Source organism: Lathyrus oleraceus, chromosome 4 (genome assembly GCF_024323335.1).
Source record: "Lathyrus oleraceus cultivar Zhongwan6 chromosome 4, CAAS_Psat_ZW6_1.0, whole genome shotgun sequence".
Taxonomy (NCBI): domain Eukaryota; kingdom Viridiplantae; phylum Streptophyta; class Magnoliopsida; order Fabales; family Fabaceae; genus Lathyrus; species Lathyrus oleraceus.
The window spans coordinates 137726369-137738833 of NC_066582.1; the positions used below are offsets into that span (position 1 = coordinate 137726369).

The window sequence follows — 12465 nt, forward strand, 5'->3', positions numbered from 1 at the left end:
GCAACTTGAATGACTTTCATATCATAAAAATTTAGCAAGTTATGGTCTTGAGAAGTTGACCTCTAAATTAGGGTTTAGACAAAATAACCTATAATCTTTAACCATAAAAAATGACTTTCCAAGCAAATCTAGATCTTGACCTCAACATGAAAGTTGTTTTTAATGTCATTTAGAGGAACGTTGCTCTTGGAATCATTTTAATATGATAAAAATTGTAGGCTATAGGGTCTAGGGAATCCCAGTTTTGATCCGTTGACTTCCTCTGGTCAACCACCATGAACCAACTTGCTAGCTTGACATTCTCTTAACTTTTGGGACTCATGGAGGATCATATATGCATAAGATGATGGAAGGTGAAGTATACCTTGAAATATTTGATCAATTATTGAAGAAACTTGTTGAAGAAGTTACACAAGATACCCAAATGAATTAGGGTTTCCCAGGCAAACCGACTCCAAACTCTTGATGATTTCTTGATCAAAATGACACGTGAAGATCATGGGGATGCATATATGATACTTAGAGCCATAGTAAACCATTTATTAGTTGAGCTTCTTGCATTGAGGGTCTCAAACCCTATATATAAGCTTGATAGAGCAAAGGTGAGAATACACACTACCTACAAAAGCAATTAAACTATACAATGACATATTTTTGGTATTTTGGTTAGTAAATAAAGAAAAATGAATTATGATACAATCAAATGCGCTTAGTGACCTCTCCCAATGCAAACCCAATGAATGAGGGGTAAGGAGGATGCCAAGGTGTAATCCCCATGTTAATGCATATGATGCGAATATCATGAGGGATCTTAGGGTCAAAATTAGGGTCTTACAGCTGCCCCTATTTAAGGATGTTCTAGCTGAGGAAATGAAGGTTAAAATCTTCGCATCGGCTTAGTAGAATGGACTTAAATAACAACATATAGAAACAAATTTTGGTCCCTAAGAGACCTCATGATGCATATGATATGAATGTTAAAATAATCTTTGTGGGGAAAATGTTGCCACAAAGGAAAAGAATCCGGAGAGACCGAAAGTCCGCAGGAGTATAATGCATTTTGTAAGGAAAACTCACTGGGGAGATAGAGACTCTAGGGGATAAAAAGGTCGTGCTTAGGCCAGGCTACAACTTTAAAACTACTGGGGGACGCGGGGGATTCCATGAAAATAAATCAATGGAAAGACTCAGTCGGGGAATAAAAGGAACACCTGCAGGGGAAACGGGTAGATCAGATCAAAGCTGAAATACTCGAACCAAGCAGAGAACAACAATCTCACTGGGAAATACACACTCGAACTCAATTGGAGAAGAAATGATCTTCAACACAGGAGTAACAGAAGTATATTATCCACTACCGATTACTGGGTAAAGGAGATAACATAATCTGTCAGAGAGGACATCCATTACCGGTTAGGGTAAACATATCAAGGATGACTCGCTGAGGAAAGAACCAGATCAAATTGGATTTACAACTACCAGTACTGGGCAGAAGACCATAAAGGAAGAGAATATCCGTCACTGATTAAAGTGAACATATCAAGGATAGACTCAAAGGGAAGAATATCCGTCATCGGCTAAGATGAACATATCAAGGATAGACTTACCTGGGGACCTTAGGAAGAATATCCGTTACCGGTTAGGGTAAATATATCAAGGATAAACTACCTGAAAAAGTAGGAATTATATCTATCAGCTACTGGATAGAATATCGGAAAGAGAGTATCCGTCATTGGTTAAGATGAACATATCAAGGATAGACTCCGAGGGGAAAAATAGGGATTACATTTATCAGTTACTGGATAGAATACCGAGAAGAGAATATCCGCCACCGGCTAGGATGAACATATCAAGGATAGACTCCGCAAAAGGGGAAACATGATTTACAACTACCAGATACTGGGCAGAAGACCGCAAAGAAGAGGAAATCCGTCACCGATTAGGATGAACATATCAAGAATTAACCTTCTATGGAACAAAATAGGGATTACAACTATCTTTGTATTGGGTAGAATACCAAAACGAGAATATCCGTCACCGATTAAGATGAACATATCAAGGATAGCCTCAAAAGGGAAAGAGTATCCATCATCGGTTAAGATGAACATATCAAGGATAAACTTCCTGGGAGACGTGAAAACGAATCCACTAGGGAGAAAAAGGTTACTTTTGCCGGATATTGGGGAAGAAGTGAGATACTTGCAAATTGAGAAGAATATTACCAGTTATTGGGTAATAGACTCTCAGGGGACCAAAAGCATCTATCTAGGTAAGATTTAGAAATAAACGGTCAATCAAAGACTCAACCCAATGAGGATATAACTCAGGGGGAGTGATTCCATCCAGACGATCAAATGGGGAGGAAACTGAAATAATGATCATCCACGAGGAAGTAACTCAGTGGGGAATGAGAAAGGTTAAATTTTTTATGCTTAAGGGGATGACACTCTATAATTGAAAGAGGACAAACACACCAAATCTGCGTGGGGGGGGGGGGGGGGGGGGGAGGATACCACCATAGCAGAGGATCAGAGGAATAGTGAATCACAAAGTGCATTATTAATGCAAATGATGAAATCTATAAATGTATGTGTATATGTATATGTATATATGACGATTATGCTGACAAAACAATCACAAAGGAAACAAATGTCACTGGTCTGTATCACCAAAACAATACTCATCCAATCCTCACAGGAGGGAAGCATCTGCTGGAGAGAAAGGGTTACGAAGGATGAACGAGAATCATCTATCTCAAAGGCTCGACCTTGGTTAGGGAGAAGGAAAAGGGTTTGCCGAAAATCTGCATTATTGATAACACTAAAATTTACGTATTTTCGACTCCGATTTCACATGCATTCTAGTTGTTTTATTGTCATTTTGTTGTGTTATTACTGTGTTTTCCTTTGTTTTCAGGTTTTTACTTTAATCGGAACCCCGATCAAGAAAAGGAGTGAAAAAGGGCTAAAAACCCTAAAATTCAGCATTTTGTGCTTATGGCCTACCCAGTGGCGGGCGCCACAGACCAAGCCATGACGTGTCAAATTCAACTTCCCTCAACTCCCACGTTTTCCCACTACTTCCACTAAGGCGCCTCACTTTGGCCTTGTGGCGGGCGCCACAAGAGGAAAAACGGTTCCCTCCTATTTTCAAGTTGAAGGGCATCCAAGTCATTTCCATCTTTTTACTTGCTTATAAATAGAAACGCGAATTCACTTTTACAATCATCCAAACTTAGAACAGAGGCAAACTCAGAAGCAACTTTGTTTCACTTAGGCATATATTCAGTATTTTATAGTGGTAATCGCTTCGCATTGGAGTGTTACCACAATTGGGTAATCAAGTCTGTGATAGAGTCTGTAATCGAGTTTGGAGCACTTTGGAAGGAAGTTAATCCTGCCGCCATTTACATTTCCGCATTGCAATTTACTCAGCCCTCCGATTGGAGCAGGTTTTTATTACTCGCCTTTACTTTATTTATTTCCCGCACTCACTTTTACTTTATTTATTTCCCGCACTCGCCTTTACTTTATTTATTTCCTCGCACTCACTTTAAATTATTTATTTCTTCGCACTCGCACTACTTTTATTTACTTTCCGCACTCGCACTACTTTTATTTAAATTAATGCACTTTTATTTTACCATGTCTAACTAAATCTAAAAGGTTAGAATGTAAGGATCGTAATTGAACCGATAATCCGTACAATTGTTCGTAGAAACACTTAAGTGCTATTTTAACTTTCAACTTAAGTTTTCCCGCACTTCAATTCTGTTGGGTAAGATCGAAAGCCGTCCAACGTCTTTATAAACTTAATTGTTTTTAACTATTTCAAAAACAGCGAAAGCGCTTTGTTTAGTTCATTAGGAGTTTTTAACATTAAGAAGAAAAGAGATTTTAAAACTATTTTCGGACGCGTTTATAAGTTTAGAGTCTGGTTCGTAAGAACCTCTTTTGGTTAAGAAGTCCAGGTTATAATACCTTTCAACTTAGTTAAGATACTATATTTCTTAAAAATAGGTTTACTACTCTAACGCAATGCGAGCCTTTTTATAAGTGACAATAAGAGGGTTTGATTAGGGAGTACAACTCGGTCTGAATACGCGAAAGTGACAGTTCCCGTTAAATTAGTTCTTTTCAAAGTAGGAAACGTTGCCCATAAGTAGTTCTATTAGCAAGTACTTGGATTATCAATTGGTTACGTGAATTACATTCGACCCTGTCTTTATTAATTAAATCTATTTAAATACTTTACTTTTCATTGCACACTACAAAAAACACCTATTTTGACTGCCTTTGATAAACACCATAACAACAGATAACGATAGCTTGACACTTGGTCTCTGTGGATTCGACAATCTTTTATATTACTCTGACGCGTTCGTATACTTGCGAAAAAAAACCGCATCAAGTTTTTGGCGCCGTTGCCGGGGACCAATTTCGTCAAATTTCATTTTCCTGTTGTTATATCGTTTAGACTTAGGTTATTTCCCGCCGGTCCATGCGAAGAACTCGCAGTATCGGAAGTTTAAGCTTAGTAAACCCTCTGGCGGAACCTGAATGTTACGCTCGCGCACGTTTATTCTTTCATAGAATTAAGAGAGCTATGGCCGAAGATCAAAACCAAAGACCTCTTAAGGACTTCGCTCAACCATCTAACGAAGAACCTAGTTCTAGTATAGTAAACCCAATCATCCTAGCCAATAATTTTGAACTTAAACCGTCCCTATTGCAACTAGTGCAACAGAGACAATTCGCGGGTCTCGCTACCGAGAACCCTAACCAACATCTAAAAATATTTCTTCAATTAGCAGATACTTTTAAAACCAATGGAGCTTCTCCTGAGGCAATACGTTTAAGGCTATTTCCTTTTTCGCTCAGAGATAAAGCCCTATCATGGTTAGATTCCCTTCCACCCAATTCCATTACGACTTGGGATAACCTTAGAAGAGTTTTTCTTGCTAGATATTTTCCCCCGAGTAAGACCGCCGTTCTTCGAAACCATATAACTAGATTTACCCAAAACCAAGGAGAATCGCTGTTCGAAGCTTGGGAGAGATATAAAGAGTTGTTACGAGCATGCCCACATCATGGTTTAGAAAATTGGTTAATCATTCAAACCTTCTATAATGGACTTCATTATAACACAAAGATGACCATCGACGCTGCCGCAGGCGGTGCTCTGATGAACAAACCTTATCCTGAAGCTAGTGCCCTCATCGAAGACATGGCTCAAAACCATCAATCATGGGGAGTCGAACGAGCGACAATTGAGAGGAAGGAAGCCCAAGGAGGAGTGCATGAACTAAGCTCTATAGACATGATGCAAGCTAAAATGGACGCATTATCCCTCAAAGTCGAACATATGTACACAAACCCGAATACTGTAGCCGCAGTTTCGTCGGATTGTGAGATATGTGGAACCAAAGGACACCAATCTGCAGAATGCAGACTATTAAACGAAACCCACTATGAGCAAGTGAACTATACCCAAGGGAACCCATACTCGAATACCTATAACCTTGGATGGAGGAATCACCCTAACTTCTCCTATAAAAACAATAACCCTATTCAAAATAATGCACCTCCGAGACCTAGTTATCAAGCCCCTAGATCAAATCAACCTATGCAACCTGTACCACCAAAGCCGAGCCTTGAGAAAATTATGGAAAATTTTATCACCGCTCAAACCCAACAAAACAAGGAGTTCATGAACCAAAACATTCATGTTAATGAATTGATTACTCAGTTAGGAACCAAGGTTGACCAAATAGTTACTCATACCAAGATGCTTGAAACCCAGATCTCTCAGGTAGCTTTAAACCAAGCCCCTCAGACTACACCTGGAGGACAATTCCCTGGACAACCTCAACAAAATCCGAGAGGACAAGCCAATGCCATTACCCTACGAAGTGGGAACGCTTATGATGAGCCACCAAACCCAAGATTGAGTGAACCCGAAACTTCTAAGGAATGTACCAAACCCCCGGACAAAGTAAAGGAACTAGAGGAATCTGAAAACCAGGAAGGTCGAGAGAAAGGAGAAGAACCTAAAGATAAAATTTACGTACCACCCCCGCCATATAAACCACCTATACCATATCCGCATAGACTCAAACAAACCCAGATCAATAAACAGTATCAAAAATTTATTAAAGTTATAGAAAAACTTCATGTAGAAATCCCTTTCACAGAAGCCATCACTCAAATACCTTCTTATGCAAAGTTTCTGAAAGACATCCTTACCAACAAACGTAGACTTGACGATTCGAAGCCTTTGGAATGTAATGCTATTTCCGAGGACAAATTAGCAAAGAAAGATAAAGATCCTGGAAATTTCTCCATTCCTTGCCTTTTAGGTAATCATGTCATCGATAAAGCTTTTCTAGACTTAGGAGCTAGTGTGAGCTTAATGCCTCTAGCAGTTTGTGAGAGGTTAAACTTAGGAGAGTTACAACCCACTAAGATGTCACTTCAGTTAGCCGATAGATCTGTTAAATATCCGATAGGCATTTTAGAAGATGTTCCTGTTAGGATAGGTCAACTATTTATCCCTACTGATTTTGTCGTCATGGACATCAAAGAGGACAATGATATACCAATCCTTCTAGGTAGACCATTCTTATCAACTACAGGAGCCATAATAGATGTCAAGAAAGGAAAGTTGACATTTGAGGTAGGTGACGAGAAAATAGAATTTATACTTTCGAAATTTCTTATGGCACCTGTGATGGGAGACTCGTGTTATGCCTTAGATATCATTGATGAATGTGTTAGAGAATTAGAACAAAAAGAAATTATAAAAACAATTAAGTTACCATCAATCCCCATAAAGGAAGATGATGACTTTAAAGAACCTTACATCGATGATAACCTTTACGAATGTTTATCCCCTACCCCAGATCCTATGCCATGCCCTAAGAAACCAACCTTAGAACTTAAGGAACTGCCTAAGAACCTGAGATATGAGTTCCTCGATGAAAAGATGAACCGTCCAGTTATAGTTAGTGCTACCTTGATCCATGAGGAAACGAACCAACTTTTAGACGTTTTACGAAGACATCCCTCAGCCTTAGGATATAATATCTCTGACCTGAAAGGTATAAGCCCATCCGTATGCATGCATCGGATTTCGTTAGAAGAAGATTCAAAACCCTCAAGGGAGCATCAGAGAAGAATAAACCCTATAATGAGTGATGTTGTTAAGAAGGAAGTTCTTAAGTTACTTGAGGCGGGTATAATATACCAGATCTCGGATAGTAAGTGGGTGAGCCCTGTGCATGTAGTACCTAAAAAGGGAGGCATCACAGTCGTGCAAAACGATAAAGGCAAACATGTAGCAAAACGTTTAGAAGGAGGATGGCGGATGTGTATAGATTATAGAAAATTAAATAAAGCAACTAGGAAGGATCATTTCCCTTTACCATTTATAGACCAAATGTTGGAGCGTTTAGCCAGACACTCTTACTTCTGTTATCTAGATGGATACTCTGGATTCTTCCAAATACCTATTCACCCCGAAGACCAAGAAAAAACTACTTTTACATGCCCTTATGGAACTTTTGCGTACAGACGAATGCCTTTCGGCCTCTGTAACGCCCCAGCTACTTTCCAACGCTGCATGATGTCAATATTCGCAGATTACCTAGATGGTATCATGGAAGTGTTTATGGACGATTTCTCGGTTTGCGGATTCAATTTTCACAATTGTCTTGCTAACCTTGAGAAAATCCTGGAGAGATGCGTGGAGGTTAACCTCGTGCTAAACTGGGAAAAATGTCATTTCATGGTGACCGAAGGAATAGTTTTAGGACATATAGTTTCCGAAAAAGGTATAGAGGTAGATAAAGCTAAAATAGAAGTTATAGAAAACCTAAAACCACCAAAAACAATCAGAGAAGTCCGAAGCTTTCTTGGACACGCTGGATTCTATCGGCGTTTTATTAAGGACTTCTCCAAAATCACTAAACCTTTAACCAGTCTTTTAATGAAAGATGCTGAATTCATTTTTGATGAAATATGTAATGACGCATTTAATCTTTTAAAGCAAGCATTAATCTCTGCACCCATTATGAAACCGCCCGGTTGGTCGGAACCTTTTGAGATAATGTGCGATGCTAGTGATTATGCAGTTGGAGCCGTTCTAGGACAGAGAAAAGATTGTAGCGGTGTATTCGTCGCTATATGATCTATCGATTAAACCATAAGCTATGAGATACATGAAAAATTTCGAGTCGCCACCGCACTTTTATTTATCCAAAGGACTGGCTAAAAAGCGAACAAAAGCCTAAGAAGTTTTACACGTAGAAAACTAATAAAAAGATCAGAGATTCTGGGTAAGGGGTAAATTACGCAATGGGAAGGTGTTAGGCACCCACTACGTCCTAGGTACTCCTAGGGAGCCCTTTTCACACTTGTTGTAAAAGATTATTATTTATTATGACAAAAATATTGTGCAAACATGATTGGGATGGTGAGAAAAGAATATACAATTTTATTATTAGTTATTGGGTTCGAACGGATGAACCCGTTGCCTACGTACCTTCCATCAAAGGTAAGGATCAGAACGCCGTAGTTCGGCTAAAAGATTTCCAAAAGTGGGTTAGGTTCAATTTTAAACACAAACCCTAGGTCTTACGTTATCCACGGGAGAAAACTCAACCTTATACAAACAACAACGTCCACCATGTGAGAACAGCTCCAACTGGCCAGAGAGGGGTTAACCCTATAATAGGCGAGGAAGACTTACAATTCAATCACTAAAGACAGAAGGTGAGATTAACATCAACCACTAAGATAAATCAAACCTATAGCTCATGTATGAAAAGATTAATGGACAAAGCCAAAACAAGTGAATGAGTGAAGTTACTGATTATGATTATGAAAATGGAGTCAAAGTATAATTAAGATCAATTCAGATGAGTATTATGAAAATGGAGTTTGAAAAAAGGTCAAGGACTTGAGTCCAGGTTTTTAGTTAGAAAAACATGAAAATGTTTGCACAACACTTATGTCAAGTTCTAAAAGATAAAGTGTGAAAAGTCTAGGACATAATGAATGATGAATGGATGAGGGATGGATAGTAAAACTTCTTAGAAGGTTCACTTCTTGAAGTCATATAGCAGATGATTCAAGTGTGTCCTTTGGAATAGCAGTTAATAATAACAAACAAACAAAGCAAAGGCGGATATCGGATGCCAATCAATGGTCTTATACCAATCTCCTAAAACAAAACGGGATATCAGAAGCCACTCAATGGTCTTACACTAATCTCCACAGGTAAAGAAATAAAAGCGGATACCGGATACCAATAGATGGATTTACACCAGTCTCCTAAAACAGAACAGGATATCAGATGCCACTCAATGGACTTACACCGATCTCCTCCAAAAGAAAACAAAGATGAAATATGGAAGTTAACTGCCAATCTATCTGGACTTAGGTTAACTCCACAGTATGCTCACAGGAAATCCAATGCCGCATCACAGGGGCTTACAATGGATCCTCACATACAAGAACAAAAGCAACAATATGATCACAGGAAAGCAGATGCCAACTTACAGGGACTTATAACTGCAACCTCACATACAGATTAAACAGATCAAATTATGATCACAGGATAACAGATGCCAACTTACAGGGACTTATAACTGTATCCTCACATACACACAGATAAACAGAAGATATGAGTGACCAATGAGGTCTTACACTCTATCCTTCCATATCACAGGAGCAAATGCCAAAGCAATGGACTTACAATTGTCCTCAATGGGCAAACAACAATGATAGCATCACAAAACAGATGAGATGATCATGCATTAATGGCAATTGATGATGATGATAAATGCATAGCATACAGGCAAGCAAGTGCACATGAAGCAATCAATCAATCAATGAATAGCAAACAGCACACTCTATAGCCAAACAATGGGGGGCTCACACAAGAGGGTTGACTTTAAAAGTCCACTGTAATAGGTAAGTGTCGCTCTTAACCTGGCCATTGAGGGGCTCAGGTGAAGCAGATGAAAAGGAGATGAGGGGTGTGCCTCATTGCTTCTATCTCAAATCAGAGAGAGCATCAAAGAAAGTGTGGGAGTTCAGAAAGTAGGAACTCTCTCCACATTATTGACTCGATTAGATCTTGGGTATTTATCTCATTGCTTCAACCAGGTACTGGGAGCAAAGAGAGGACACACTGAATAGTGGGGGATAGATTACTTATCCCTACCTTCCACCAATTGCCTTACTTGAAGGACTTTTCCTGCTTAGGACAAATATAAACAAACACAGGCATTGCCTCTTAAGGAGGACTTCAGACAGTTTGCCCGGTCAAATAACAGACCGGGTCTCCAGACTACATGAAGAAGAAGGGTTTATACCTCAAAGCAAATGCTATAAAGCAAAGCAAGCAATCAAGTTCAAAGAACTTAGGCAACTAAAGTACCTGCAAAAGTCAAACTTATTAGCAAACAAGTCAACAGTCAAAACCAAAAGGAAATGAACCAATAGTCACACAGAGGGACCAATTGTGCAAGGCACAAAGACTCAAGTATGAGTCACCTACAAAACAAAGTGTTAGCACATGATAAACAAACCAACTCAATCAAAATTGAAAGGTCTTTGGGGCATTGGTGCTCAGCCTGAAACAAATAGCTCAATTGTAAGCTCAGAAGACCACTAGGACTAGCCTAGGGTCAAAGATGAAAGAAAAAGGCCAAGGCAGCAAGCATTATTCAATCAAAGTCAACATCAATCATGTAAAAAGCAAACACAATTGGATTCAAACTTATATCATGCATCATGGTCATTTCATACACAAATGAATGCAAAGCATGGCAAGAGAAGCATACAAAAGTCAACAGCAAAGACTTCATTCAAAAGTCAACTCAAACAATCCCAAAAATTATGAAATAAATCACACTCAATCCTAACATCTAACATGGTATACATGCGAAATTTCATGGCATTTGGATGAGAGGAAGGCAGTCAATGAAATTCATGAAGTCAAATCAAATTCAAGCAAGCATGGTGAAAGTCAACAAGCATGGGTCAACTTCAAAAAATCATATCAATTTGAAAACAGAAGAGAAATGAATGAGATTAACACCAATGCAAAGCTCAAGATGTCTAGTTATCACATATGAAATTTCATGATCATACAATAAGATTTGAGAATTTCACAAAAGATTTAGCAAGGCATAGCACAAAAAGTCAACAAATGACCACATATGGAAGAAAATTCACAATTAAATGGAAAACAGCATGATTAATTCCAAGAAAATTCATACATCAATTAGACATACAAGGGATGGTTCATGCAAAATTTCAAGTGATTTGGATAAGGGGAAGCATGTGAACAAAAATCATACATTTGCATATCATTGGTGTGACACAAATTGTCACACCCTAATTCAAAAATTCATATCTATCAAACCACAAATGGGAAATCCACAAACTTTATATGGAAATGAAGATCAATGTGTCTAGTTTTACCACAAAAAATTTCAAGCTCATTGGATGCAACATGAAAATTTCACAATAAGAATGGCTCAATGCATCATTTTGGCATACATGTCAAGAAAATAATTATTAATGAAAAGCCAGCCAATGGAAAATTAATTAAAATTCACCATAAAATAGAGGACACATTCATGAGTTCAATGCAAAAAAACCCACAATTTTTGGAGTTGAAATGAATTTAAAATGAATTATGGAAGTTGAGTGAATAAATGAGATAAAACATGAACATATAGCATGGTATGGTGGTCAAATGAGAGTCAACAGTGGCATAGTTGTAATTTGGGACTTACTTAACCAAACTGCAGCGTTTTGGTCACGCTGAGGAAATGTTTCTATTGGCTACTAGCCAATGGAACAGTGATCATGGCCCATGGGTGCACGAATTCTGGGTTTAACATGCATAAGCTAGGGTTTGTAATGTCAACTACATGCAATCCATCAATTCAGCTCCATGGTTCATCAACATCCAAACACACAAGCATACCAACATCAGTAAGCAAGACCATGCAACATCAAACAATCATGTAACAGCATGGTGAAAGTCAATATTCAAGCAATCAATATCAAACGCAAATCATGCCAATTGCTGACCAAATTCAAGAGTTTAAGAAACAGCAGGGCAATGCAGCAAGGCAACATCCGGGTTTCAAACAGCAGGGTGTACACATTCAACATCATTGTCACTCGACCAAATAAGACAAACAACAGCATGGTATCATGTATCCATCACTAATCATCATTCAAATATCAATCATGAACAGCAGCATATACCAATAACAGCAGCATAATGCATTATAAGCAACATCCAGCAACAGCAATCATACAATGACTACACAACACTATCTCCATGCAACATTTTGAGAACAACGGAGCAAGCATAATCATGAGGGTTTAAACAACAGCATACTTCAGCATCGTTCAATATTTATCAGCCAACCAAAATTCA

The 12465-nt window shown here is 38.5% G+C and overlaps 1 non-coding gene across 1 annotated transcript; it reads right to left on the minus strand.

The window, feature by feature from the left end:
- Positions 1-4989: 4989 nt before the first annotated feature.
- LOC127078058 (small nucleolar RNA R71) lies at positions 4990-5096 on the minus strand. Its single transcript, XR_007787804.1, has one exon. It is a non-coding gene; the product is annotated as a small nucleolar RNA R71 (small nucleolar RNA).
- Positions 5097-12465: the final 7369 nt, after the last annotated feature.